Source organism: Spermophilus citellus (genome assembly GCF_964194105.1).
Source record: "Spermophilus citellus genome assembly, chromosome: 3".
NCBI classification, from domain to species: domain Eukaryota; kingdom Metazoa; phylum Chordata; class Mammalia; order Rodentia; family Sciuridae; genus Spermophilus; species Spermophilus citellus.
In genome coordinates, this window is record NC_138184.1 from 127945118 (window position 1) to 127952045 (window position 6928).

Here is a 6928-nt window from a genome sequence, read left to right on the forward strand (position 1 = left end):
TAATATTAGTAATTTGTATTTTGTCTCCTTTTTCATCATCAGTTTAAATGCCACCTCCTCCAAAAAGCCTTCCCAAAACTCTCCCCCGTGTCCTTCCAAAGCACATAAAAAGGTGCTCAACATCACTAATTATTAGGGAAATGCAAAAACCAAAATGATATATCACCCCACACCAATTAGAATGACTACCACCAAAAAATCAGAGAACCTAAGTGCCAGTTAGTATGTGGAGAATTTTTAATAAAATTTTTAATTTAAAAAAAGAGTTCTATCAGATTTATTGACATCTGGTAATAACATATGGGGAAGCAAAACAATATGAACATGTGTTTTAAAACTATACTCTCAGCAAAGGATTCATTAAAAAAAAAGCCTAGCTTAGCTTTCTCTGTAATTTCTCACTTCATTGATCATTCTAATTAGAGACATTTTGTGGCAAAGTAACATTATCTCCTTTTAACATCATCCAACTCAGTTGTTTTCTTGACTTTTAGAATGACTCTCTCCTGTATCATCTAATACAAGTTTCACATTTTCATCAAAACCAATAATACAGCCTTCTATCCTCATATTCACTTGCTCATGGAGCCACACCTGAATCCAGGATCTATTTCGTAAGTATCTGAAGATGAGGTTTTGCAGCTGGGCTGCACCATCACCTTCTGCACTTTCTAGCCCTGGCCACAGTACACCTTGCTAGATTTTCACCAAGACCACACACCAACCAGCAAGTTACCTCAGAAAGCTAAAAAACGTTAACTCTTATGCACTGCTAGAGGGAATATAAAATGGTGCAACTGGTAAAGAGCTAGTCAGTCATGAATGGGTAGCAGGAAAAGGACAATGAAAGATAACTGAAAACCACAGGAAGCCTACCAACAGGCAAGTACCTGGAAGTGAAGGACCTGTTATGTCAAAACCTCCCCTAGCCATACTGACATCCCCTTAAGGAAAACTATTATTTCTTTTTTGTTTGTTTGTTTCAACTTGTCTCTTTATTATGAGCTAAATTTAAGAAATCACTCTTTTCTTCTGATTTTATTTCCCATTTATTAAAAGGTCTAAATAACAATTAATGTATTATGAAAATAGACTGAAAAGTATAAGAGCTGATATAAAATGGTCATAAAGGTTCCCATGGAATTCAAGTAACTGAAGAATAAATCCAGCCAAGGTACAAAGCAGAGCCCAGCCCAGCGGATGCACGATGTGCTGGTTTAATAGGGTTCTAAGAATACCATCAAATGCACACAGTAAACCACATGTGTGGTGACAAGTCATAGTCTAAGAAATAATTCCTTGGCATGATTCTTACCATTTTTTTTTTGGTCTGTGAGTTTCCTTCATTTAGTAACTTAGGATTCCCTTTAACATTTCAACATCAAAATAATTCATCCAAACAGGAGCCACTTTTATAGGTAAGATAAATCAGAGGATAATGTATTGGGATAGTTTTGTTCTTGTTTACAATCAAAAAGGCTTATATGATCAGGGATTGATGGGAATGGGAATGACAAATGTACATTTAAGACTTTCATCAATAATGAGAAAATAAAGCATTTTTATAGACTTAAAACTTGTCATTAGTGCATTTAGATTTTGAAGAAAGAATCAAAATGTAAAATACCTGTACAATAATACAATGTTAATAGAAACTGGCCACATACTGAGGCCCTTTTTAGTGAGTTACCATTGTTTAAATATAAGAAAAGTAACTTCTTGGTCCAAATTAGTGAAAACTTTAAAAAGATTATCTTTAGATAACATTATTTGAGGACAATTCTTTTTCAGACAGATTCTGATATTCAAAATCACTATAACATAATTGTGGATTAACCTTTAAATCACATCCTAAAAACCTGTCAGATTTCCATTTCTCTGTGAGATATTCTCACCACTGTGTTGTTCAATTCCACGGGATAAGCTTTCTTCATTATTAATACATAGTAGGGAGATTGCCATTCATTGCTTTATCATCTTTTCGAAAAGACACAGGCAGACTTGCTAGACTAAAGCTGACATCTTTAAAGGCATGCAACAAGAATATCCCCACATGATTGTGAAGAAGCCACTCAGAGTCCCAGTGATATCATCAGCAGGCATATCTTGCCACTCCTTAAAAAGAATAGCTGAACAAGTTAAAACTGAGGTTGTAAAGAAAACGTAATATATTGGTGTTACAAGGGAAGTGTTGAATATGTCCAGGGCCCAGTTTAGGTAATCGATCTGTGTGCTCACACAGATGACGAGGCTCAGCAGCAGAATCCAGGCCAGGGGATGCCGAAGCCCAGGCTTTACAGCTAACAGTTCTTTGATGGTGATGCCCATGCCCTTTGCACAGGACACTGAAAACGCCCCGATCACAGAGCAGATTGTTATGTACACAAGAATATTTGTCTGTCTGTGGCGAGGTCCCACCACAAAGATTAATATCAAGGACACGATGACCACAATTGTTGCAAATACCACAAAACCTGGATCACCTAACTTGTGTGACATTTCAATTAACGTCTCTTAATCTCCTCTTCCTTTGGCGCATGGATGACCATAACTGTAGATCCTAGAATGCTTAGCAAACATCCAATTTTCCCATGAAGATTAAGTCTTTCATTTAGAAAGTATGAAGAAAGAATGGCACTTACGAGGATACTGAGAGCTCCCAGTGGAGTCACTAGCGTGGCTGGTGCAAAGGCATATGCAGCGAAGTTGGCCACCTTGCCTGCCCCCATTGACAGTAGTCCAGCCCACCACAACCATTCTTTTTTTTTTTTTTTTTTTTTTTTAAAGAGAGAGTGAGAGAGGAGAGAGAGAGAGAGAGAGAATTTTAATATTTATTTTTTAGTTCTCGGCGGACACAACATCTTTGTTGGTATGTGGTGCTGAGGATTGAACCCGGGCCGCACGCATGCCAGGCGAGCGCGCTACCGCTTGAGCCACATCCCCAGCCCACCACAACCATTCTTTAAGATATGCATGGCCACCTTGACCTGCTCTCATGGGTCCTTTTCTGGCAAGTCGAAGAAGGCCTTTTTTTTTTTTCAAAATGAAACTCCCTCCTATGAAAATGCTGGAGGTCATAGCCAATGCCAAACCAATATAGAAATCATATTTTCCACGCCCTGGGCTCATTTTGTTTGTTACTTAAGAAGCTCCTGTGAATCACATTGATCACAGAACAGAGAAACTGCTGGCACTGAAGGCAGGGGGATGCCATCTTCACATAGGTAAGTTTAATATGGTCTCTCCTTTGAAAACCAGGGATGATTTATTCATTCTCATTTTCTTGTAAATACTACCCTTTATTTCCATTTAAAGTTTTTAACTTTCTGTTCCAGCCCAGGACGATCTCTAGCCCCACTGCGGCCGGGACCAAGGCCACGGCCAAGGAGAACGTGGGCGCCACTGAGTCAGGAAAACTATTATTTCAAGATCATGTCACACACTACCAGCTGGGCTGGACCTCCCTTATTACCAAAACTATCACAACCCCCAATCATCCAGGCAACCAAAACATTAAAACCTTCACAAAGAAAGCTTACTGAGGACTATTCAAAGGGTGATAAACCAATTAAATAGACAGGAAATTGAGACCGAAACAGAGGGACTAAATTTCCTTATAACTCCAACTCTATAAGCACCACACCATCCTGTCTTGGGGGTAGTCCATTCAGTTCCTATGTGGTCAGTCAAAAGTCAAAAGGTGGACATGGGCAGGACTCTCTGGAAACTTCCCTGGGTCCCCCAATGAAACGATTGGGCAGTTGGGGTATGCCATTCTTCTCTTCTCTGAAAAGACCCATTCTCTCCCTTAAGAATGTCCCCTTTTCCCTTTTCCTATCCCATCTAATAAATTCATGCCTGCTACTCTGAGCAGCATGTCTGAAATCTTTCTGGCATAATCACAAGAACCAGTGAGAAAGGATTGCTGTGACTTCCTCAGTTTCCCACCAGGACCACGCCCTGTAACACAGTCATGGTGGAAAACAGTAAGGTAGTTACTGTTAAAAATTTTAAAGTAGAATAACTATGGGATCCAGCCATGCCACTTCTGGGTATGTTCCCAAAAGCAGGAACTCAAAGAGCTATCACTACCCTGCATTCAGGGTAATGGCATTCTGCCTACTTTTTTGCTCAGCACCTTCTGCCAACCCACTTCCTCTTCCCTTGATACCCCAACCTATCCATGGGTTGTCTTTCTACTCACTCTAGCACAAGCATCCTCCATAACACTCCACCTTTCCTGCCTCCCACCCTAACAAAAGGCTTGGTCTCTGCCCACCCATCTGTCAGTCTCCTTGGAATGCACCCTCTTCTCAGACCCTCAAGCATCAAGCCTGTTCACATGGCCCAGTCTCTATTCACTTCCCAGCAAAGCATCTCCTGAGACACCCCTTCTCTGTGCCCCATCACTATGCCAGTGGACCTGTACTCACCACACACACCCCAACATGGCCTGGTCTCTTATCTTGGCCAAGGGATGCCCCTTTCTCCCTGTCCCCCAAGTGTCTGCATGACCTGGGCTGTTACCTCTGAGCTCAATATTCTCTGCCTTAGATAACATGTCCTCCCTCCAATGCACACCCCTTAAATGCCATCTGGCCTCTCCCTCTCTCTCATCTCCAATCTCCCCTGGGGTTTTTCCTTCCTCAACTCCTTCAGCATAGACTGCCCTCTCTTCTTGACCCTCTCTAACCCTGCCTTTCCCCAACAAGTTTATGTGGCTCATTCTCTCTGCTCAACTATCACTTAAAAGATCCTTCACTAAGCCCTCTATCTCTCCCTCCAACCTTCATGATTCTAGGGGGTCTGTGCTGGTCCCCGTGCTCCATCAATCTCTGGGAAGCTCCCTATCCTCCCACCACCCAACCCTTCAGACAGGGAGTCCCTCCTATCAACTCTGCTGAATCATCCCTGTCCTATCCACATGGCCTGTTCTCTCCCTTGATTTTCTGTCTAAGCTTCCTCAGGGCTCCTTCTTCCCTGGCCCCTCTCTTACTCCCTCAATAGAACTGGTCTCTACTCACTTTTCTGCATTTGCTTCTTTCTAATACTCTCTGTCCATAGTCCATCCTCTCCAAGTCCATCAGCATGGTCCATCACTGCCCTAATCCTTGTTGGTTCCCTCTCTTCCTGGCAAACTCCAAACCTGTCCACACAGACTGGTCTCTCCCCTGTCCTCTCAACTCAAGCCTTTCTGGCATTCCTCTTCTGCTATGGACATCCCACCTAGGTGCAGAGAGACTCCCCAAGAGCCTAGGTGGGGCTGACAATGACAAGCCCTTTCTCCGGAAGTCCTGCTTCTGGAGCTGCCCAGGCACCATTTAAATCATGAACCTTGTTCACTGTGGTGGAGGAATTCAGTTCTACATCTTGAATTTTTACTGCCATTTGCATCATATGTTGTTTTATTATCTGCTTTGTTTAAGGACAAGTCTTAGAAAGAAAGAAAAATAAGAGGTCAAAAGTAGAAGACAACAAGTTAGATTCAAGAATATTGCCTTTTCATCAAAACAAGACACTGGAGGAGTCATCTGATGTCCTTGTCCCTGTTATCATGGGAAAGCATGTTGTGTCTCCTCAGGCATGCAGCTTGCTCTTCTCTCGTGTTGTTCCCTTAATTGCTTAAGGGACATTCTCATTTAATAATTCTTACTCTGGTGGTTTGCATATTTCTAGAAAACCACAGCTGAAATAATTAGATAAAGCAAATGGATTTCAGTTAGGGAGGGCTGGGAAATTTCTCATTCTTTTGAGTCAAGTAGAAAGGGGAGACTTCCTTTCCAAATTCACAAAAACTCAATATATTCTATAGATTTTAGAGAAAAATCAAAAGTTCTTAGGAATCTTGGGAAGTTTTACATTTAATAAAATAGATATAATAAAACAAATAGCATTTAGATCTACTGAGGGTTTCTCCCCATGGTTGATGTACCCACTTTGTTTTTCAGATTTCTCCCCAAAAACAATGGGGAGTAGCCTGAAAAACAAGGCTTAACATCACAAATGGTGAAGGTCTACTACAAATCTAAATTCCCTTTTTTAACTGTCTTCATGTACAATGAACATGTTGTTTTAAAGACCAGAACTCCTTAGGGGGAAAAAAAAGACATTTGAACAGAATTAAGAACATAACTAATGGTGAGGAAGGATATCAATGCCTTCAGTGGCCCAGTGAGGGAAGGCCCATGTTAAAAAACCATGGTGTCTATGAAAAGACTGCTTGTTTCCAGCCCCAACAAATCAGTCCACCAGCCTGAAGTACTGACCCCTGGAATGAATGCACAAGGATTTATGGCTCAGGAAGCCCCCATCCTGCGCTCTATCCTATCCAGGAAATGGAAATTTCAAAGGGCAGCCTGGTGTATCCACACAAGTAGAGCTAAGCATAGAAAAGCAGATAAAAACAAGTATGAGAAAGAAGCAGCTTTGCATCTGTCAGACTATAACGCTGGGTGATTGTATTGTATCTGATGAAGAACTGGTCTATTCAGGAGAACAAGCTGTTCTTAGAAAGAAGCCCTCAGATTCAGCTAAAGGAGACCTGGGGAGAAGTTAGAAGTTAGATACTGATCTGAAGGGTTCAGAAAGAAGACTTGTCACCCAAAAATGGAGAGAATGAGTTGTCATCTTCTGAGTGTCCTCCCAGGCACCCAAACCTCAGAAGTATCTGTTTTAGTCAGCTATTGTGCTGCTGTGACTGAAAGATCTGAACAGAACAATTGTAGAGGAGGAAAAGTTTATTTGAGCGCTCATGGTTTCAGAGGCCTTAGTCCATAGAAGGGTGACTCCATTCCTCAGAGCTCAAGTTGAAGCTGAAAATCATGGTGGGAGAAGGTGGCAGAAGGAAGCAGCTTACATCATGGTGATCAGAAAGCAGATAGAGACTCCACTCTCCAGATACAAAATATATACCCCTAGAGAATCCCCA

The 6928-nt window shown here is 41.6% G+C and overlaps 2 pseudogenes across 2 annotated transcripts; both read right to left on the reverse strand.

Annotated features, from left to right (window-relative positions):
• Positions 1-415: 415 nt before the first annotated feature.
• LOC308643431 (small nuclear ribonucleoprotein E-like) lies at positions 416-1347 on the reverse strand (annotated as a pseudogene). Its single transcript has 2 exons — positions 1316-1347; positions 416-696 (listed from the first exon to the last, which is right to left on the reverse strand). The product of its transcript is annotated as a small nuclear ribonucleoprotein E-like (transcript).
• Positions 1348-1851: 504 nt separating this feature from the next.
• LOC308645415 (magnesium transporter NIPA2-like) lies at positions 1852-3320 on the reverse strand (annotated as a pseudogene). Its single transcript has 2 exons — positions 2982-3320; positions 1852-2719 (listed from the first exon to the last, which is right to left on the reverse strand). The product of its transcript is annotated as a magnesium transporter NIPA2-like (transcript).
• Positions 3321-6928: the final 3608 nt, after the last annotated feature.